General features: G+C 38.8%; 1 protein-coding gene and 1 non-coding gene across 2 annotated transcripts in view; one reads left to right on the top strand and one right to left on the bottom strand.

Annotated features, from left to right (window-relative positions):
* Fgf13 (fibroblast growth factor 13) overlaps positions 1–24,155 on the top strand; it is a 206,746-nt gene that overhangs the window by 54,992 nt on the left and 127,599 nt on the right. The window lies entirely within an intron of this gene.
* LOC118574882 lies at positions 8,598–8,704 on the bottom strand. Its single transcript, XR_004943767.1, has one exon. It is a non-coding gene; the product is annotated as a U6 spliceosomal RNA (small nuclear RNA).

The following is a 24,155-nucleotide window of genomic DNA, read 5'->3' as shown; positions in this document are numbered from 1 at the left end:
ATAACATCTGAAAAATCAAAACTTAGTTTTTGAGTCAGTGCTGTTTTGGTCAGTCTGGCACATGAGATATTTCAAGCTCACCTAGTGGTATCTATGGGAGAAGGAGAGACTTATGAAGGAAAATAGGAAGCAATAACTTTCTTGGGGAGGTCCTTCTCATCATTTTTACCCATTTACTCTATCATTACCTGGCAGGAAAAAGAATGTAATCTCAGGTCTCTTTGTCCCCTTTGTGTGAACAAATATTTGTTAGGTAGAAGGTAGAATCTTCTTGCTTGCTTTAACCTGGATTTCTGATGTCTCTTAAAGAAGGAGTATACGAGAACTGTGGAGACGAACATTGTAGATCTGCTTATTAGAGTGAATGGCACTTGCCAGTGCTATAAGAGTGCTTGGAGTTTCTAAGAGATCAGAGTCCTGGTTAAATGGGCAGAGTGCATCCCTTCATTGCTTATTGTGAGCAAGATTCGTAACCAGCCCTCCCTTACATTGCTGTTAGTGTCAAGATCAACTGATATTGTCAAAGGGTTTATCATATCCTGTAACAAGAAATTGGCCTGCCAGTTGTTCTGCAAGGGATCAGGAACTGATGAGCCTGCATCACTTATTTGTTGGTAGCAAGAAGTCATAAGATACCATGCCTCTTCTCTAGTCCTTTGTTACAGTAGCTGTGAGCAGCTCTTTAGGTTGCTTCCCATGGTTTATGGTTGTATTTTGTATTCCCATGGTTTATGGTTGTATTTTGTGCAGAGGAGCAAGTAGAGATGCATGTATACCTTCTTATCTGTACAAGAGGCCTGGCATATATTAATTGTACAAAAACAATGTTATTCATTGTGATATTTTCATATATTTACGTAATTTGGGTTAGTTGTACTCACTATCCTACCATTTCTTGCCCCCTTTCTTCTTGATTCTGGTCCCTGTTATCTTCCCAAATAACCACATTTCTATTTTCATGTGCTTTTGTTTTAACTTAGATTCCATACTTGAGAGGAATCACGCATCATTTGATTTTCTAAGTCTGGCTTATTTAGTTTGTCATGATGATTTCTAGTTCTACCTGTTTTCCTGAACATGTTATAATTTCAGTCTTTATTATGGAAGAATGCTCTGTTGGGTGTGCTTCATTTTAATTATCCATTCATATATTGACAGACACCTAAGTTGTCTTGGATATTATGAATACTGTAGCAATGAATGTGGACACCATTAATGTATACTAACCTTGATTACTTTGGGTATACCCTGAAGTGATATAACTGGATTTGATGGTAATTCTAGTTCTAGTTTATTTTATAGTGGCTATAATAATTTAGATTTCCACCAGCATAGTTTGGGGGATCCTTTTCCCTTATATCTTAGCAAGGATTATTGTTAATTGGTTCTTGGGTTTTGCATGATTATTTCTTTTTTTCCTACAGATTTGGGATTTGGCTTATTCTTGATTTTATGACATCAAAATGCTTCTGTGAGTTGTATATTTGCATTCTGTCTGATATTTACTAATCTAAATCCTCCTAGCTATGAAATTTGTTATTGAAATTGCCATTGATGTATCCCAAAGTTTCTAATAAGGTGTATTTTGGTTTCATTGATTCTAGGAATGTTTATCTTTTCTTCCTGGTTTCTTCAATGGTGTACTGATCATTCAAAAGTGGATTTTTCATTCTCCACATGTCTGTGTAGTTGCTTTTTCTGTTTATTTCTAACTTTATTCTATTATGATTCTATAATGTACAAAAAGTTATTTGATGTTTTTCTAGTTAGTAACACTTAATTTATGGCCTAAAATATCATCTATTTTTGTAGATCTTGCATTGGTGGCTAAGAAGAAAATACATTCTGCAGGTGTTGGATACAATCATCTGTATTAGTTTATTATGTCCTTTTGGTAAAATGACAACCTTGGTTGTCATTCCTTAGGGGCTGTCTGCTTGCCTTCTCTGTCTCTGTCTCTGTCTCTCTCTGTGTGAGAGTGTGTGTGTGTGTGTGTGTGTGTGTGTGTGTGTGTCTGTCTGTCTGTCTGTCTGTCTGTCTGTCTGTGAGTGATGGGTTCTGTCATTGGCCTAGAACTCACCATTGCAGACTAGTCTAGTTGGCCAGATGGTCACAGGCATCACACTCAGCTTTATGTTTATTGGTTCTAAGAGTCAAATCCAAATACTCATGTTTGCCAGAAAAGCACTTTTCTTGTATATCATTATGGGTTCCATTTATTAAGACATGCTGACCTTTTGTAATAAAATATTTCTTTCATTTTTGATTATATATTGTTGTGTATGTGTGTGAGTGCATGTGTGTTTCTGTGTGCAGGGACTCATAGAAGTCAGTCATTGGGTACCTCTGGAATTGCAGGTGACTGTGACCCTCCTTATTTAGGTGCTGGGAACCAAATGAACTCAGGTCCTCTGCTAGAGAAATACCTCCTCTTAATCTCTTGACCATCATTCCAGCCCCTTAGGTGACCTTCTTTATCTCTTCTGACTAATTTTTTTATTGGAGTCTATTTTATCAGTGATGAGTACACCTGCACCAGCTTACTTTGAGTTTCCATGACTTGAAATATTCTTTTACATTCAATATGTATTCCTTTGTGACCCTTGTTTCTTTCAAACAAGAAAAAAACAGTTGGATCTTGTTTGTAGTGCATCTTGCCAGTCTGCAACATTTAATTATACATTGGAGACTGTTTACATTTCAGATTATTGATGAGAAGAAGTTGCTGATTCTTAGACTTTTTGCCTGGATGCCTCGAGTATTGTTCATTATCTTCTTTCCCCTTTTTCATCTTCTAACCTTCTTGGTTGACTTAGTTGGACATACTTGATTCTTTCCAAGTTTTCATTTGGTGATTTATTTATTTCAAATATTTTTTCCTGACAATTCCTGTCTGTGACTCTCTCTCTTATCTGTCTGTAGGATTCCTTTAAGTTTCTTCTATAATACTGTAGTTTGTGCTCATCTAGGAGGGTCTTTATTTTTTTCCCATTAACTATAAAGTATAAATTCTCTATTTAGTAATCTGGGCTGGCCATTCTTTACTCAGAAGCCTCAGAATATATCTTTCCTGTTCTCTTTTACTCCAGCTCCACTATAGCAGAAGTTTCTCCTATTGTGCCATAATTTTGTTTTCAGTTATTTGCACAATGCTTTAACATAAAATTTACTGTTTCAGTAGTGGTCTCTGTCCACTACTTATTGTTATTCACTGTTGTCTTTTTTTAACCACTCATCACTTTCTCCTTCCACATGCCTGATGTTTTATTTCAAATTAGTAGCAGGCAGTACAGTAAATTGCTGAGTGTCTACAAGCTCCAAATTTCCCTGTCTCTATCTTGATGATGTTTTAAATATAAAAGTGAGAAGATAGATAAGCGAGGTCCTAAATGGGGCTAAAAGAAAATAGCTCAGGATAGAGAAGTGAGAATAAGCATGGGGCAAGGAGGAGAAAAGATGCCAATTCAGAAACATTTCTAGGCTTAGTAGCAAAAATTTAAAGAACTTCTGGTCTCATATCCTTAATTATTTTGCATTTATGAAATACAGTTGTAGTACTGGATTGTAGACCCTGGAGTTTTATATCCAAAGATATGAACCCAAGTTGTATTATTTGCCAGTAGGGAGAACCTTGACAAATTCTGTTCTCTTATGTACATATAGTTTCAGAATAGCTTCAATGGTGATTAATTAAATTTATTTAATATTTGAGAATTGCCTAGGGTATTAATAATTATCTGTAATGTACATAAAATGCCCCATAGGAGTCTTCTTCTTGTAAATTGTTTTGTATTTAAAATTTTTTTATGTTTAAAAATATATATTTAAATATTTTCATCTTATTATTCCCTCTCTCCCACTTCCTCCCAGACCCTTCCAACTTCCTGACCCCCTCCCAGTGTCTTGTTCTCTCTCAAACAACAACAACAAAAACACCAAAACAGAACAAAAACCCAAAGAAGAACAGGGTCCACTTGTCTTGGCTAGCTGCTTTCAATACATTTGATGAACATAAACTTTCCATACTTCTCAGCAAACTTCATGGGGTATAGAATACAATAAATGTTACTATAATTTCCTGATTATTCCTTTAATCCTCAGGATATTTGTTAAATTCAACTTTTTTTTTTGTTGATATACATGGTTTAAGATGAAGGTTGGCATAGGCACACAGGACCAGTGTTGTTAGGCGTGGTTAGTGTGAGCTATCTGGATAGTATAGTATGAGGATCTCAAAAATGCAATTGAAACATCCCTGGGAAGAATAAGGTGATGTATTCAAGATCTCCTAACCCGCACCAGCAGGAGTTTACATTTTGTAACTTTAAGGCTGAGTGTTGTTCAGTATAGGGGCCCACTGTAGTAGAGAAATATTCCAATTCACTGACAGTTAAGCATACATACATTATACCTGTACCCAAAGTAACATTTGGTAACCTGGAAGAAAACCAGATTGTAGTTAGAGTTTTCCTGTCTGGCCCAGTCAGGACAAATCTCTCTTACCCGCCAGTCCCACAGTCGCTCAGACCCAACCAAGAAAGCACACAGAGACTTACATTGCTTATAAACTGTATGGCCGTGGCAGGCTGCTTGTTATCTACTTCTTCTCTCTTATATTAACCCATTTCTGCTTATCTATACGTTGCCACATGGCGTGTGGCTTACCAGTGTCTTTACATGTTGCTTCTCATGGCGGCGGCTGGCGGTGTCTCTCTCCAACCTTCTACTTCCCAGAATTCTCTTCTCTCTTGTCCCGCCTATACTTCCTGCCTGGCCACTGGCCAAACAGCATTTTATTTATACAGAGCGATATCCACAGCACCAGATGTTTTCAAGTGGCTGATATATGTTAATATGATTACTCAGCAACGTGAATTCTGAAATAGAAATCATGGTTCTAGTTTTTCCATAGCTGTTAGAAAGAGCATAGATAGATGCTTTTATCATGATGAGGAAACAAATGCAAAGAATTAGGAGTGCCATCTTGTGGAATGATCTGTCATTGCCATTCAGGAGTCAAAATCAAAATAAAACACCACTAGAAACTAGATGTTTTCTGTGCATCATTAAGACCTGATCTGGAAGGAATTCTTGATACTCTCTTGTCGAATTAATGAATTAGAGATTGGGTACTATTCAAGTAAAAATTTAGTTAAGATGAATATCACTTTCATAGTACACCTGATTCATTGTTCATTGTTAATTTGGAAAATGAATAAAATATTGAAGATGTTTAAGATTACCTAGTTTCTTCTTGTTTGGGATTTGCCAGCTGTATTGAGTATACAATACTCAATATAGTTCCTATAATGATTAATTTACTAAAATGCAACAAATCATTTAAAGATCATAAAGAATATAGGCAGCTCCAGAACTAGTGTGAGTTGTCTATTTTCTATTAAATTGGATTAAATGAAATCCCTTATCATTTTACATTAAAACAATATATGTGTGTGTGTGTTTCATATCACTTAACTTAAAAATATGACTCCAGAGCCAAACATGATGACTACCTTTTTAGCCTTAGCACTAAGGAAGCAGAAGTGGAATAACCATGAGTTCAAATGAGCAGGCGCTCCACAGCAACTTCATGGTAAACTGGAGCTAAATAGAGTGCTTGGTTAGCAAATCCAAAGCCCAAGTTTGATCCCAAGCATCACAAGAACAATTCTGCTGATTCCTTGTGGAGCAGGTGAGACAAATAAGAAAGGGTCCCCGACTTCAAGGATTTCAATATTTATTTTCTAGCCTTTCAGCTTAAATGTGGACACTTAGCATGTATTCTGTGCTGCTCAATGCTGCTGAGTTCCTGGAGTATGCCACATTTCGTGGAGGTGCTTGTGGGAGCTCTAGAAAGGCATTAAGAGTTTGGTTTGATGGGCAACAGCAGGTAGTCTGGCACCAAACTGTTTTGTCCTATTTTGTCTGAGTGTGAATTTTGTCACTTGCCAGCTGCATGACTTTGGGCAGAGAGCTCTGACTTTCTATACCTCATTTATCCCATCTATAAATTGGAATTATATGCTGCTGACATTACATGAAGATTACTTGGTAGTATGTACAGAATAGTTAGAATAGCTCCTCATACATAGTCAATGAAGTTTTGCATCTTCATTAGCATTATCATCATCTCTGTCACTACAAAGGAAGGATTTGACTTGGCTTTGTAGTGTAAATGAAATCGCATGCTTTATTCTGTCTTTTCAACACTTTGCTTTTCTCAGTGTGTAATATGGAGGAACACCCTTACCTACTTCTCTCCAATAGATTCTCTCCTCTTGAAAGTTGAGACCAGAGGCAAGTATTTGAAAAAAGTCATAGGGAAATGAAATGTCAGAAGATACTGAGATTGATGTGTTTAGGATGTAAGGGGCTTGCATTTCAGCTGTATGTAAGAGTAAGGTGAGGCCTGGATAATCCCAATCTGCTAGTATTCATAATTGTTTAAAGCCAAAGAAATCCAGAAGAAGGTATAGAAGGTATGGTCACCAACACAAAATTGTTGGCATGGAATACTTTCAGTGTGCTGTGTAGGTATTTGGTCATTGCTAATTGCTATGTGTCCTCAAGCTCTGATATCACTCCTCTATGACATCTATTTTCCAATAAATTGCTTAGTCAGATTAAATTGTTCTGCTATTTCCAAGTCTTTAGAGCAAAGGACTGAGGCCATAAAAGTTAACTGCTCTCAAGTAAGTGCAGTTAAAATCCATTTTGGTCATAATGCCTGAGTCTCCTAACAAAAAGTCTGTTCTACCACCTCTTTGTGAAATGTGGTTAATATTCACATCTGAGTCTTGAGATCCAACTTCAGTGTTTCAGAGATCTTGGGCTGCAGGGCTCTTATTAGTGGTATTCAATGTTTTAGAATATGTGCTTGACTGAACTGTAGGAAATATAATAATTTTATCCACAGTCAAGACCACATCAGTTTTCCTGGCTTTTAGGGATCAAGTGAGAGCAGGGTTTCTCTGCAAGACCTGCAGGTGGACAAATGGGAAGAGCAGTACTGTACATCAGGACAGATGTCAGACACACTACACACTCTAGAATAGGCTATGTGGATGAATGTGGTGATTTCATGGCTCTATGTAATATGACTTGTGTCACAGTGTCTGGATTCTTCTTTTAATATATGTGACAATTGTTATTTACCTGTTCAGTGCCTCAACTGATCTCTTTCAGTATTTTTGAAAAATTTGTTTGTTTGTTTGTTTATTTTTACTCAAATATACACTAGTCATAAGCTTGAAATTAAAACAGTATAGCAGTTATCTGAGGTAGTGATGTGGAAATACTATTCTCTGCTGTTGTGATTGGGGCCCACTATAGATATTTTTACATTTAGTTCTGCTAGCAAGCCTCAAAGAATGATGTGTTTCTAGATTCACCCAGGGACTAATAATTGGAGTGGTCACACCAGCTTAACATAAGATATATGTGAAGCTGTAGTAGTTTATGCATTCTAAAGTATTTCAAAGTAATGATCCATTAAATGGGTCACAGAGATTACATATAGCTTGGCTAAAATCATAGTTAATCAATTTGTGTGAGACATCAAGTTTCTGACTCACAATGTGGTCATTGAGATCTGCTTTTGAACAAAAACTCTGCTCTCATTTATAACTCAACTTATTTATAACTAAACTTGAAAAGTCTGTCCAATGTCATTTTAAAGAATTATTTTTGTTTGTTTGTTTTTGTTTTTTCAAGACATAGTTTCTGTGTGTAGCTTTGCGCCTTTCCTGGATCTCGCTCTGTAGACCAGGCTGGCCTCGAACTCACAGAGATCCTCCTGCTTCTGCCTCCCGAGTGCTGGGATTAAAGGCATGTGCCACCACCACCCAGATAAGAATTCTTACACTATTGAATTGTATCCTTATTGTGTGTGCACATGTGCATAATATGTAAACATCAATAGTCATGTGTGTCAGAGCATACATGTGGAGGCCAAAGGACAGCTATAGAGTCATTTCTCCCCTTCCAAATTACATGGAATCTTGGGGTTTAACCCAGGATGTTAGAATTGAGTGGGTAAGACATCTTGCTAGCCCTCAATGTTAGTGTTTAAAGTTAGTAGTGGCATGGTTGGTAAATGCCTGAGCCTTTACTAGGGAAGCTGATGAAGGAGGATTCTAAGTTTGATATCAGAATGTGCCATAAAATAGAGGAGGAAAGAAGAAAATAGAAAGAAAGGAAATGAAGGGAAAGGAAAAAATGGAAAAATCAGGTATGACAAATGGGAAAAGTAGAGTATAAAAGGGAAAAGAGGGAAAGAGAAGAAAGAAGAAAAAAATGAAGGCAAGCATGATGCCAGGGGGATGATATGCAAAGTAAGGAACGAAGGTTAACAGCATCCAAATTCTGTTTGCCTAAAACAATAGCTGGAGTTGGGGTTGGCAAAATTTGAGTACGCAAATCCAGCCTTGAAGGTGAAGTTCAAAGTCTGAATTGTCTTTTGTAACAGAAGCTTTCTCTTCTTTTGTACCGGAAATAAAGAAGCTCCTGTTAGGTAAATTGCTCCAGATGTAAAAATAACAATAGACATGATCATATTATCAATATTCATGACTACAATATTTATTCTTTTCATGTTATTATATCAATTCTTGCTTTTTAAAAAATGCATCAGGAATTTACACTGGGGCAATGCTAATCTTCTCTGTATGGTTCCAGTTTTAGTATACACACTGCCAAAGCAAGCACCAATTCTTGCTTTTATAAAACCCTCATGCACTGATAGTTATATCTTCCTCAAGGTAGTATTTCAAATACTTCATTTTAAAGGATGCATAAAGTTTCTATGCTGTATGGAATCTTGCAGAGAGAAACCTAACCAGTCATCAGCAAAACCTAAAGCATTCTCTCCTTTTCACATTAACAATTAAGTGCATGTGTTAGCACAGCCTCCACAGAATCGCAATGCAACCTTGATGTTCTAATACAAATCTTTCTAGAGTTATTTTCATCCCTTCCTTTGTGGAAAAGGGGCTGCTTTCTGAAGACTGGAGAGATGGATCAGCAGTTAAAAGCACTCGCTACTCTTGCAGAGAAACCAAGTTTTGTTCCCAGCACCCAAGTGGTGTTTCACAACCATCTGTAACTCCAGCTCCAGGGGATCTGACCTCCATCTGCACAGCACCCATAGTACACACTCATACATACAGGTAAAGATGCAAACATACCAAAGAAAAACAAATACATATTTTAAAAATAGGAGAAAGAAAATATGCTTTTTCTTCCAGAATCATTTCTATGTCCCTTATTGTTTATATCATCCAGCAATCAGAGATGGAACAGATTATTCTCAATTGACTCCCTAATTCCTGACCTAAATACACCTTGTATCTGGCAGGGCAGCAGAAATATCTATCCTAGTTTAACTGTTCATGCACAAAGGCATCACATGTAAGATTTCCAGATTTAGCAAACAAAAATCAAGACTACTCAGTTAATTTTGAATTTCAGAAAAACAACCACAAAATAATCTATAGTATAATTTGTCCTAAACATTGAATAGGACAGACAAGTTTTAAGATCCACAATTCATCTAAAATTCAAATTTAACTGGGCATCTTCTGTTTTATTGGCAGTCCTTAATGTGATTTATAAATAATATCCAGGTTACATAACCAAGAGCCATCAATAAGACCAATTTTTATCTTGCATCTGCAAAGTGGGAATCCTGCCTACTGATCACTGCTTCCTTTGAGACAAATGAGCAGCAGATGTCTGATTTGGTGAATGGGCTATCAGCCAAGTATGACCAACTAAAAAAAGGAAACTAGCTAACTATGTTGATTTTCATAAAGTGTGCTTTGTTTACTTATTTTATACTTACTTAATTCAGAGTTAAAAAGTCAGCAACAAAGATCAATTTGTGCCATAAAATCCCCTACTCCTGTCTGGGACCTACTTCCTTCCAGGACTGCAGACACAGAGGTGCCAGGCAAAAAGGTCAGTTGGCCTCACAGTTTGCTTCTCCAGCCTCATATTCAAGGAAAGGGGCATCCCAACTTCCCAATGTTCTCACTTTGTACGCATATGTCTTATTCTTGCCAATTTGTTCTCTCCCATGCTGTGCCTGCTCACAGCAGGCAGTTACTTATAATTTCCATAAAGGCATTAAACTATTGGCCTAGACTCATGCAAACATTAACACTCATTAGCAAAGTCACTACTAAGCTAACTGCCATGTTTTCATGTTTTTGTCCATCCCCCATCCCCCTTGAGAGCACACAGATGGCCTCTCGCTTCTAGAGAATGTGATAAGGGATAGACAAGGATCCTTAGTAGATGTGCTATGACAGGGACCTTGTAAAGGATCATTGAGTACTGGAATTATTAATGACTTTTTAGGGTTTGTTGTTGTCATTGTTTTCAGGTTAAGATTTGATCTCATGTAGACCAGGCTTGCCTTAAACTTGTTATATAGCTGCCCTTAAACGTCTGATCCTCATTCTTCTGCCTCTGAAGTGCTGGGCCACAGACCTGTGGTGAAATACTGTGTACCCTAATAAAATTTGCCTGAAGATCAGAGGACAGAACAAGCCACTAGATTAAACATAGAGGCCAGGCAGTGGTGGCACACACCTTTAATCCCAGTACTTGGGAGTCACATGCCTTTAATCTCAGCACTAGGGAGGAAGTGATGACTGGGCAGAGAAAGGGATATAAGGCATGAGAAGACAGGAACTGAGGCTTTTTTCAGGCTGAGGAGTCCTAAAGGTAATACATGGCAGTGGTTTGTTCCTTTGTCTTTCTAAACTTTCAGCATTTACCCCAATATCTGGTACTAGGTTTTTATTAAAAGACCATTTTAGAATTTGAACAACACAGACCTGAATCAACTACAGTCACTCCCTTTTTACAGATGTAATTTTGGAATGGCTGGAATCCCCATCATACCGCCTATGATTAGTAAATAGCTGGGTCAGGATGCAAAACTACATCTGTTTTGACCACAGCTTCCACTTGTCATCATTGTACATTAAGCTTGAAATAACCTGAAGCTTCCCCAGGAGTTGTCTTTGAAGAAATCTTAGCTGTGGCACTCAGAAGTTTATTGTGGTGGCTTGGAGTTATTCTCCCTGCAGATTGTTGAGACAAAATTTTCAGGCCTCCAAAATTATCATTAATCACATCAATTATTACTGACCATACTGGTGAAAGATTTACATATTGCTTAGGGCCTTGCATCTTATAGTATGGTCTATGGACCAATAGCACTAAATGAAGGCTCTCAGGCCTCATCTCAGACTGCCTGAGAGAAAATTTGAATAGTAACAAGTTCTCAATGGGCTTTGTATACACATTAAACTTTGAAAAACATCATTGAATGCTGACACGAGCTTATGTAGTACTTAAATCTTGGAAGAAAGTAATAGTGAGGTTATTGTTTTGCTCATTTTAAGAAGGAGACGAAGCCATTGCTGCAGACTGACTGGGGCAATGGGAGGCTGTGAGGAGACTATAATAGAAACAACCTCCCTCATTCACTTGGCTTTTTTGTACACAGTTGCAACATTAGCATTAACTGGATTTACAGTATTCACACACCTGCAGGAGAAAATAGACACCTTAATTTGCTCCAGTGTAAGGAAACATCAGCCATCTGAGCTATGCCTTTGTAGACATTATAAATCATGTGCAATTTCAAAAAGATATTTAAACATTCTAAATATGGGTTGCATTATCTGCATTATCTGGCTTGTAATAGCAGTGTGATTAGCAACAGCAAGGGGAAACGAGTTTGCACTGAAACTGTCATCAGGGAAGTGGGAACAGCTGCTCAGAAGGCTCCCTCTTGTTCTCCAAGGTGTTTTGTCAACAGGGAAGTGACAGTGCTAAAATTCTTTGTCTCTGGGCTCTATGAGATGGTGTATTAGTTACTTTTCTTGTTACTGTGACCAAAGAAGTGGCAAGAGGATACTTAAGGAAGGCTTTATTTTGGCTTTCAGTTTGAGTTGATACAGTCCCTCACGGTAGATTAGACCATTTCACAGTAGCCAAACTGTGTAGCTAGGATTCTCAGCTAAATTGAAAATGTGCATCTTTGTTGCCTTTCAAGTACTCTAAAGGGTACAAAAATAGACAGGGGAGATACATGATAGATAGGTAGACAAACAGACAAATAATTCAATTCAGATCTCCATAGAACTCTTAGACTACTGGCTTAATAAAAGAACACCGTGAAAGAGATTGAAAAACCCTTTCAGTGAAGATCTAGATAATACATATTTTAGGCTTTCGAGTTTCAGTTGTAGCTATCAGGTTTACTACTGTACTTAGAAAACAGTCAGAGGATACAAAACAAATGGATATGGCTGTGTTATAAAACTGTCCTTAGGGACTCTGAATTTAGATAAGTATCTTTGATCTGCTTTCAGCCATTTAGAAATGTAAAAGTTGGGTTGTTATATGAAATGCTTCTTGTGCAAGCATGAAGACATAAGCTCAACACCTCAGCACTCTCAGAAAAGCCAATTGCAGTGGCACAGCCTCTAGCCCCTGTGCTTAGATGCAGGGGCAAATGAATGCCAAGGCCTCACTGGAGAACCAGTCTAATTGAAATGGTAAGCTCTAGGTTCAGCAAGACTTTATTGCAAAAATATAAGGTGGAAAAGTATTTGAGGAAGATTATTTTGATGTTAATGTCTAGCTTCCACATGTCCACATGGACAAGCACACACACACACACACACACACACACACACACACACACACACACATACATACATACAACACACACACCACACATACAAATGAATAAATAAATGTAATTAGTTCTTGATGCTGTTCTAAAGCAGAAGTCAATGGACCAGATTTGAGGGGTACAATTTAACAAACCCTGCCAGAAGCAGATTCATTCCCATTAACTGCCCTGTTGTTTGTAAAAGTTTCCATGTGTAATAAGAAATTTGCTCATCACCAAGTTTACTTTCAGGTGAAATAACTGAACTTAATTTTATTCAGCCAGAGTTTCTGAGGGTAATAACACATGTTCTCTTTGGGAAGAGCTGCAAAGGGTTCATTGACCCAGGCTTAGATCTAGCATGTTGTCTGAGCTGCTACTTTGTTGTCCTGGGCCCTCCACTGCCAGAAAGGGCTTCTTAAATGCTCAGCATAAGTCAGACACATTGTCGACAAGGATTCCTCATATTGAGAGAAGAGAATATTATTTGGAATGATTCGACTGTAGGACTAACAGTCTTTTCCCCTGGGCTTCCAGGTGTCATGTTACTCTCCCTACACTAACAGCATGCATGGGTTTAGGACTAGGCCTACTCAGGAGTTCTGCAACCTAATGGTTCTGGGGCTGAGGGTTTCTTCTAAGAATTCTCCATTTGAAACTTTAGTCCCAAAGTCCCTAGACTTTACATATCCATGTCAAACCAGATTTATTGAACTTAGATAGACTTAGATATTACTATTATTATATGCCAGATGTTGCACTCAGTGCATTTGGGGGCATGATTTTATTTCATCTGTACAAAAGCCTATCAGATAAATCATCCTCATTTTATAGTGGAGAAAACCAAGGCATAAAGAGAGTCAGCACTTGTCCATGTTGAATAGCTTGTTAAGTGGTAGGGCTAAGCTTCAGACCTAAATAGTTTGACCACTGATATGGATATCTAAGCCACAACACTCTGCAGCTTTCCCAAAGGCCAGAATCCAATCTCTTTACATCCTAAATTTAGTTATGAAATAGAATCAGTATGGAGAAAAGCATAGGTTTTACTCTCAACCACTGGCCAATTGTTTTCCTGTCCAACAAGCTCTCACAAAAAACAATGAAGTTAAAAATTAACTGTCTTTTGATCAGTATTTATTTTAACATTTTTTTGTTTGTATGGGCTAGGCTTGTTAACAGTGATGTTATAAGGTATGGAACTATACAGTTATGCCACATGTATTGAATATCAGTGGGAACTTGATATCAAATCAAAGGACACTGAGGAGTCTTATTGATGGAGGTGCTGCCTAAAACTCTAGGATGAAATAAGACTGCCAATGCAGCTATCTAAAGGCTGCACTATCTAAAACGATAAGTACTAGCTAAATACAGCTAACGAAATTTAAATTAAGTGCAATTAAATCAATTTTAAAATGCATTTTTCAGCTATACTACTCATACTTCATTACTCAATGGCCACATATAACAAGTAGTTATTGTACTGTATAGCAAAAGTTCAGAACATTCCTAGAATTCCAGAGAGTTCTACTGGAGAGAATAGAAGGGAGAAGTGTTGACAGTCCTTGGATACCATCTGCCACTAGAAGTCAGAGAATGGAAAACGTGGTAGTAACAGACGTAATGGTGATGATGAGAGGTAATAGCAAGATTACTGTTATAACACATGGTCAGGAAAGTCAAGGATAGAAGAACATCAAAGAATGAAGTGTGGATCTCAATGTCAAATGCCACCAAGAGGACTTGAAGTTAAGGATTGAAAAATATACTCTGGATTTTGATAAATAAGTGGTTATTTGGTGACACCTTGGATGGCACTGCTGATGGAACAGATTTCTCCATGGTACAGTGCTGGGTAGTGCTAGTCCCAAGGTTTAGCTAGCTACTACTGTTCTCAAGTCTAGTGTGCAGATGTGGTACACAGACTCATCTTTCAATTTGTTTTTAGAGAATTTGATTTTGCCAGTGGCTTTAACACTGTAGGATGGCTATGTTTACATGGTTCCTATTTTGTCTGCATCTTAGTGTCCTACTAAAGGCCTTTGGTCTTAACAATTTCCAGAGCAATTTGGAAATGGTAAAGTGCTCAGAGCTCTAGAAGGGAAATACTAATGAATTCAACGATGGTGATTAAGTTTGGTAATGAGAACTTTTACAAATTTCCAGCTTGGTGTGGTGGCAAGCTAAGGCAAGTGGATAACTGTGGGTTTAAGAGGTCAACCTGGTCTACATAGTAAAATCTCTCATAGAGTAAAAACTGTCTGTGATCCTGGATCTTAAATCTCAAGAGCTGTCAGAGTATTGGCACAGGTCTTTTTAGTTGACTGAAGTTTGCTCCTTGGGTTCCTGCTAGGCACATTTAACCCTGTGCTTCTGTTAGATCAGGCCAGAGAGAAATATAAATCTACATGTTCAGGAGTCAGAGTCAGGGATGGGGAAAGACAGAAAAGCTGGGTTTGCTGCAATATTTGGTGAAGACCCCAAGAGATGGAGACCAGCTGTGAGGACAGGCCACTGCAAGCAATCTACTACAGGGCTGGGGATGAAACTGAAGAAATTGTAATGGAGGACAGGAAGTAGATTGAAAATTGCTTACCTGATGTAGATTATGTAGATCATTGTTAATAATAAAGCTGATTGGCTGATTGATGGGCAGGAAGATATTGAGCATGAGAGCCAGACTAGGAGAATTCTAGGAAGAGGAAGGGCAAAGACAGAGTTACCAGCAGACACAGAGGAAGCAAGATGAGAATGCCGTACTGAGAAAAGGTACCAAGACACATGGCTAAACATAGATAAGAATTATGGGTTAATTTAAGTATAAGAACTAGTTAGTAATAAGCCCGAGCTATCAGTCAAGCATTTATAATTAATATAAGCCTCTGTTAAGGAATTTGAGAAGTGGCTGCCAGGTATTTGGGAGTTTCTGGCAGGACAGAAAACTCTGCCTACACCTACCAGATTCTCAGAGTGGTGTGGCCATGGGCTTTCCAGGTAGAGAATATTTCTAGGTACAGGCAGTTGACATAAAAGCTAGAGTCAGTTCTCTGACTGACATGTGTTTTCAGAAGGTAGAAGACGTTTTCATTTGGGTTTAGATTGGCCCTCGTTTGATCTGGGATTTCATTTTTTTGTGGATTTCTAGGTACTTCTCTTCTGGTAGAGTGTTAGAAGATCTGTCTAACACTTTAAAGATGCATCCTCATTAAACTCTGCCATTGACTCAGTAACTTGTGGATAAAGGCCCTGTGGTGTGTTGGGATATTAGGAGGCTAGATGGAAGCCCACAATGAGACTTGAATTCTAGCTTTTACTTCCTACTGGCTCTATGGCCTTGGACAAGGTAGGTGAGCACTCTGAGCCTCAGGGTGTTGTGAGGGCTGAATGAAGACATATCAGCAAAGGCAAACCCTCTAGACCTCTGTCTTCTAGCCTCCAATAAATGCTGGGAGTTTTTCTTTTTCTTTTAACCAGATCTCTACCACTCAGCCTCATTCAGGTAGGGAGGCTCCAGAAACTCAGTTTTCTTTTTGGTTGGTTTTGAAACAAAGACTTATAACATAGCCATAGCCCAGACTTATGTGATATCTGCCTCTTCTGCCCCAGGCTTCCAAATTTCAATATTTCAAGTGTGTGCTGCCATATTGGGTTTCAGAACTGAAGTTCAGTATGTGAAGCCAACACTTAGGCAGGTTTGTATTAACTGCCTTCTCCTTTGTCCATGGATCAACGCTGGACTCAAAAGAAGAAGGGACTTGATATAGAGAAACGGCTTTTTACACACTTGCAAAGGACTTTGATTCCCCATCTTTCCCTTCAAAACTAGTATACACATTCTTGCACAAACACATAAAAACATTCAAAGTGTCTGGTGTTACATTTTTGCTTATTCCACTTACAGTGAATACAATGGATTGATGGAAGACAGGGTAAATGTGTTTGGTGGTCTTCAATGAAATGACTTTGCATATAGATGCATTGACTGTGCATAATTCAGGAACTCTCATATGAGCATCTCTAAAATTAATAATAGTTGTTGAGGGTGACAAGTTCAAGAGCCAGAAAACATTTAGTTTTAACTGTCATTTGCCCATATACCCTGACTCTACCCTCACATAACCCACCAAGGCAGCATTTCCAGCACATAGCAAGGATCTATTAAAACCTTTCATTTATAGAGTCACCTGGCTAGACATTGTTAGAAATAGAAAGGGAGCAATATAATCTTGGCCTTCAGAAGTAGCAGGAAAGCTGCCAATTATTCAAAGTCTCAGATATTTTTTTTTCACTCTTAGACCTCCCCACACAGCCCCCAAATTGTAGATGAAGAATTAATATTCTAAGTAGTGACATGATTGCTTAAATTCGCCAGGCTTCTAAGTAGCAAAGTCAATGTGGGTCTGACTTATAAGTTTGTGTACTTTTTATTTCCTCAGCTATCAGCAGTTAACAGTTGTTGTGAGAGGGAGTAAATTTTCTTCAATGGTGTAGCCATTGGTAAGTTGCCCATGATCCAGCAAATAACCCTATATCCATGTACATGCAAGCAACTTATTGAGTTGGAGAGAGAGAGAAAGAGAGAGAGAGAGAGAGAGAGAGAGAGAGAGAGAGAGAGAGAGAGATGAAATATGAAAGTAGGATAGGGTATTTGGGGAAGAAGGGTGCCAGAGTTCCAGAGGATTGACAGGGAATAAGGAAGGGTAATGGTGGTAAATATGCTAAAAACACACCATATATATATATATATATATATATATATATATATATATATATATATATATATATATATGAAATTATAAAAAAATAAAGTAAAATTGCATCTACTTTTAGTACATTTATTTATTTTGTGGGGCCTGGAATACATGTCACAATCCACATGTGGAGGTCAGAGGACAACTTGAAAAAGTTGGTTCCCTCTTTCAACTGTGTGGGTCTTAGGGATCTAACTCAGGTCATGAGGCTTGGTAGTAAGTTCCTTTACCTACGGATTCATCTCACCAGGCCCCCAAATTATATATTTTTCAAAAGAAGTAGGACAGTACTGACAATACAGTCCCCAAAATTTAGCCTCGAAGAGAGACAAGTAGTCGTACTGCCAGACAAGGATAAAGGTTGTCCGTCTCTTCTGTCCCCGTCTCTTAACAGTGAGCTTTACCCTTGGAGCTGCTTCTCCACATTTTCTTTCTTCCCAGTCTGTATTCACACATCATTCTTGCCCTTGTTTGCTTGTCCAGAGAAACAGGTGATAAAAAAAAAAAAAAAGCACACAGGAGGTGTCTGTCGGAGCAGTGCCCTGCTTTGCTTACTATAAATAGCTCCTGCTCAGGCAGTTGCCAAAAATGGCATTTTATAGGGAAGGTGACCAGTTGGAAATATTGCCTAAGGAGATTTTAGAATACCAATAGCTACTTGATGAACACAGAGCTCCCATTGTAGAAGGTTAGGGATGTGAATATCTTGAAACAGAAGTGGTTTTGTTATGAGATTCATGGTGTCATTCATAGCCCCTGACCAGAGGATGTACAGTTAATCAGAAAGTTGCTGCTTTAGTTATGAACTAAGCATGAAGTGACTCAGACCAACCTTCATTGAAACTGAGTGTAGGCTATATGCAGACAAAATTTTAATACTCCCAGCTTGCACTGGTTCCAAAAGCACTGCAACCTGCCTGCTCTGACATCCAAGTGCATTTACATTAAAGTATATGCATACTATCCTAAAGTGACTAAAAAGGGAAATGGATGGACATGAATTTATTCACACAAGCACCATTTCAGTATTTTCCATTAGCAAATAGAAAAAAAATTGATTGTGGATCTATCATTTAATTAGCATAAGTGAAATGACCATTATATGAGATAGAATGCATATATTGATTCTGGCTGCATCCTTTTTAACAAAGATGAATGTTTTTTTTTTATGAGAGCTTTGTAATAATTTTTTTTCTGTAAAGCAGCAAAGAACTATGGGCTCTCTCACACACTAAGATGCCTGAGGCAGGAAAACTTGGTCAAAGGTTAAGACCAGCCTGGGATACACATTGAATTCCAGGCCAGCCTAGGCTAGAGTATAATACTCTATTTCAAAAATTTAACAAAGAATGAAAAGAAATAAAAGAAAAGGGGAAAGTAGCAAAAAGAAGAGAAGGCTGTGGGACTGAGATGTTTCAAGATGGGTCCCAGGAACCCAACATCAAGAAGAGAAAAACAAATGAACTGGCTGGTACTTCCTTGATGAGGAGGAATGTGAGATTCTTCTCTGTCATTACTTGCTCTTGGGGAATAGAACTGTGGCAGGAGAAAGGAAAAGAGAAGAGAGGGAGGAGAGAGGGAGAGAAGACAGAAGAGGAGAGGGGGTGGGGCGGGATGGGAGAGGCGAGACAAGGAGAGGAGAGGATGTTAGTGAATGGATCCTGGGCTAAGATCTAAGTTTTTGTGGCATTAGTTATCGAGGACTATGGGGGTTCTTCCCCTTCTAGTCCACTCCCAGAGTCCGGGAAGAATCTACAACCAGCTGATAATTAATCTTTGATGAAAAGAAATGAATCTATGTACACGAAACTCCTAAGTCTATACACTTTATTATTCTGTGTCAGTTACAAGCTTGTATTCTGCTCTCATATTTAGCTCCTTTCTTCCCTGGTTTCTCTCTACACTCATCTGGGGTCCCCTCTAGGTTCTATCTTAATTCCTTCATCTAGTTCTGCCCCTTCTAGGTTCTCATCCATTTTGTTCTTTCCCTTATCATCTCCTCTCCCATCTCCTTCTCTCTCATCTGTTTCTTCCTCATCTTGTTCTTCTCCATCTGGCTCTTCCTCATCTTCCATCTCATCCCTCTAGTACTCTCTTCTAGCTCTTCAACCTAGTTCTTCCCCATCTCAGTTTGTCCCTCTCAAGATCTTAGCCATCTAGTTCTTCCATTCTCTTTTTTCTTCTCCATCCTCTACGCGCCCTGGAAGTCCTGGTGTATAGACACTTACAAGCAGTAATCCCTTGGCAGTGCAAAGCCAGGCTTCCGGGGTCAGATAGAGGAGTGATAAGAATCACAGAGAGAGGCAGTAACTGTTAATTATCATTTGCAGCCCCAAAGGGAAGTGACTAATGGGGAAATGAATTAACTAAAGGCTAAATTCAGGAAATATCTGAGAAGAGGGCTCTTATGTGCTCAACTATAATCTTAAACGTGATTAGTAGAAAATGTTAAGAATCTATAAGTTGCTAGGTCAATGGGAGAAAATAAAACTGCCTTCTTTTTTCCTGTGGCTCCTACCTGTCCAAGCTATCTGTCTTTTTTTTTTTCTGCAGGGTGGGGGAGAGTATACTCCATCACTAGGCAAACTGTGTACAGCTAGATGCCTCTGGTGATAGTTAAAAGGAGATCTGGAACTAGTGGTAAGGTTTGGAAAAGAAGGAAGTAAAGCTTAATTGGCACATCTGCCAGGCTTTCTCAAACAGGTAGCCTGGATGCTTAAGTCTGTTCTTAGAGAGTACAGAGGTATCTCTGATAAAGTACTTTCCTCTGTCTGGGGATGGACCTGGCTGGATGCTGCCACTGATGATAATTACAGGGAGGCTTGCACTGGGGTTCTGGCTGAGCATAGCTGTCAGCACAGAAAGTTATCTAAATACTCCTAGAAGTGGTTATGTAAGGAGTTAGAGGTCTATAAAGTTAGTAAGGCTGTAAGAAAGGAGGATCTGAGCTAAATTGTGTAAAGCTATTACTTAAGGTCCACCTGACTTAGGTGGTGTCTCCTTGTGGAATTTACCTTGAATCAGGAGACTTTCATGTGGACTGTTATTACTGTTAGTCCTTGAAAGTGGCTAAGAGAGATAACTGATTCCAGAGAAAGCCTTTCCTGAGGCTGTTCTCCAAATACCTTGAATGTGTATGTCCAGAAGAGTGATCAGTCCACACTGTTAGCTCTTCTTAGGGAAAAGTCAGTTGGGAAAACTATGAAGGCACACATGATTTTCATAACAGAAGACAGCTGATATATAACAAGCCAAGTAACACCAAAAGCTCCTTGGAATTTGGCTTCCTCTGGAGGAATCCTTGATCCCTCCAGGTAGTGACTTTGCCATAACCAGCTGAGTTCTTATGATATATTTCTGCGGCCTGCAGCAATTAGTCAGGTCAGGCCAAACTGGTGAGGTTTTAGTGTTTACTTCCGCCCCTATTTAGACAGTGCCTAGAAAGACTGTGTACAAAATTTGATGATCACTAGGAGAAAGTACAACATCCACACACAGGAAAAATGTCTTGAGTCAGGAGACGTGATACGTGATATGGCAATATGTGTCAGGCTCCTTCATCTCCTTTGGGGTGTGCTCCTCCTTGCATGTGGATAGAGGGGTACTAAGTCCTAGAGCTGTGATAAAAGAAGGATACTCAGTGATGTCTATGGTGTTTATGAATTGCTCTTGCTTTTGCATGTTTCTCCACTTCAAAAATTACTTGGAGGCACCGATTCTGTTACCTAGTTCCTCCTAAGAAAAAGTCCTGTCACCATGCAATCTTAGCTGATACAGCACGTGAGACCTGCTAGTTCAGGACAACTGCTAACAAGAGTCTGACCTCTTGAGTCCATCTGACCTGAGTTCTTGGATCTCTATTTTCTTTGTTGTGAGGCAAATTAATTAACTTTGCTTCAAACCTTTGAGAAATGAGTGTAGTCACAGTCCTTCTGTCAGAGCATTGCTAAAGGAATTGAATTAGACAGTCCATGGCTTCCCACTGTCACACTTGGTATATGGTGGAAACTCCAAAAATGGTCCTCTCTCCCCACTCCATTTGTGTTTTCATTCTCCTCTCCCATTTCCTCGTTCACTTCTCATTGTGATCCTCAGTACACTTTGTCTCTTATTAATCTAAATGTTTCAGTGTCTAAAGTCCTGTGTACTCTTTTCTGTACTCTTGCCATGTCTGGTATATTCATTGCCAAGTCTCTTACCTTGTACATATTTCTAGGCATAGTAAGCACAATTCACAGAAAATTTCTCTCTCTTCTTTTAGATAACTTATAGATGGTTCACAGCAATATATAGTGGTATCTGATACCCTTTTCTTGCATAAAGGTATGCCTACAGAGAGAGCATTCATATACATAAAATAAATAAATATTTCTAAAAATGGAGGAGGAAAGTAGAGAAAAAGGAGGGGAGAGGGAGAGAGAGAAAGAGAGAGAGAGAGAGAGAGAGAGAGAGAGAGAGAGAGAGAGAGAGAAACACTTGAGAACTTGCTGAGGTGTCACACTGGATTTAAATCCTCCATGGATGTATATTCAATGTCTATTAAATTCAGAGCATTGCAAGCATCTTGCAAGAAAACTTAGTGGCAGGCACTGCACAGAAAGCTCAAGAAGAGGGAGGGCTGGAAATGGGACAGAGTTGGCAGAGGGAACTCTGAGGAAACAGAGACCAACATAATATCATATGTAATGTGACCTAACAGTCAGTAGTTCCATATGTGGTCCTCCAGCAACATGTGATTAGATGTCAGGCAGTCAGTGTCATGCTGGACATGCAGATAGCATTGCACTCATCTCCTCTACCTCCTTCTGTGCTTTTGCAGCAGCAATTTACAGGTAGCCCTACTTAGTCTCCAAGACACTCTACCACTCAGGGAAAGACCTTATTGCATGTTGTAGTCCTCAAGAATGGCTTCAAGGGACATAGTTCAGCCTGGAAGGAGGCAAAGGACATGAATGAGACAAAGAAAAAGAGAATATTCCAAATGGACTGTGTGGAGCAGACAGTAGGAGCACAAGCCTAGAGCTAAAAATAGGCACGATTGGTCATTAGAGGAGGGGTCACAAAGAGAAGAAGACACATCAGGAGGAGGGCAAGACGGACTTCAATAGTGTGGCAGGAAGAAGGAATTTGTGAGCCAGACTGAGCAATGCAATGATGCAACTGTACCTCAGGCAGCCTGGCTTGCAGGAAGGCTTCATTTGCCAAAAGACTGACAAGGGGATTGCAATTAACTAAGAGAAAATGTTTTTTTTTTTCAAAGTTTTCCCCATCCTTGTTAGAAACATATGGCCCTGGCAAGGGTTCCTGCTTTTCTTTGTGTGTGTGTGTGTGTGTGTGTATCCTGTGTCCCCTCTTTGCTGCAAATTGTTTAGGAAGAAATAAAAACAGCAGTCGGGCTGTTTGAAGGAATAATCATTAGCTAATGCTGCCATCTCCAGGATCCTGCTTGCTAACAACCGGCATATTACAGTAGGCCAGCCTCAAACAGGCTGCCCAGTAATGCTCCTAATGCCCTCCACTTAGCTACACTGGCTGAATTGGATTATCCAGCTTGAAGTTTAATTGCACAGCTGGAGGAGAGGAGAAGCTGCCCAGGGCTTCCAGAACCTGTGGCTTTGAGCTGCCTTCTCTTTTCTCTGGTAAATCAGGCATGTGTAGCAAAAGTTATATAAAGGATGAGAATGCCCTTATATGTGTTTGCTGGTGCTACCATCATAAAACACTGGATGTTTTAGAGGCTACACATGGAAGATCAGAATGTCAGTTGGTTTGGATTCCCTTGAGATTTCCTAGATTTCTGGAGTTTACAGAGCTCATTGTAGAATTGGATGGATTTTCCTCTTTATGTGCATTCATCCCCAATCTTTGCACACGCTAATCTCTTCGTAGAACTCCAGTCAGATTGGCTTAAAGCCCACCCTAGTGACCCCATTTTAACCCAGTCACCTAAAAAAGACCTGTCCTCAAACACAATGACATTCTGGGCTATTGGGGTTTAGGACATCAACATATGAATAAGGGTAGGGCAATTAAACACAAAGTACCATAATGTTAACTGAATACTCTCATTCTTTCTCTCTCTGGAACTTTGCTTCCCCATTATTACCATAAATAAGCTAGAGTTGATCATAAAGATATGCGGTGCCTGGTAAACCAAAAATTCTAGCTGCCCAGAAAAAAACCTCATAGTTGTTTAGCACAAAGAAATTGTGCAAAACTTGAAATACGGTGAACCATTCTAATATTTAGCCACCAGTTTATTTATTTTTTAACTTGATAAAATTTATTATTAAAAATACTTGCAAATAAATGGAAACATCATACACCAAAGTAAACAAGATGCAGAGACAATAAAACAAAGGTAGCCTTCCACCACTGACTTTCACTTTATGTTATGAGACAATGCAACTGAGTGAACTTCCCTACAGTTGGAACAGGCATTTGGAACACAAGCCATGAAGCTTCATATTGAATTTTGCACTTTCAGTATTAAATTCATTTTATGTACTTTTCAGCCATCAAAAAATATATGACAGAATTAAAACTAGAAGCACAATTAGCTTTATATCCTTTTTCAAAACTCCTTCACAAAACTCCTTCCCATTACATTGCAATGAGTCCTTCCTCATCCCCATATAGTTAGCCTTTCTTCTCTTTTCTTCATGTTATACTGTAACTACATATACATTTGTTCATATATTTCATAT

This window comes from Onychomys torridus, chromosome X, assembly GCF_903995425.1.
Source record: "Onychomys torridus chromosome X, mOncTor1.1, whole genome shotgun sequence".
In the NCBI taxonomy this organism is placed as follows: domain Eukaryota; kingdom Metazoa; phylum Chordata; class Mammalia; order Rodentia; family Cricetidae; genus Onychomys; species Onychomys torridus.
Note: the sequence above shows the minus strand (reverse complement) of the source record. Positions and strands in the feature narration are given on the sequence as shown.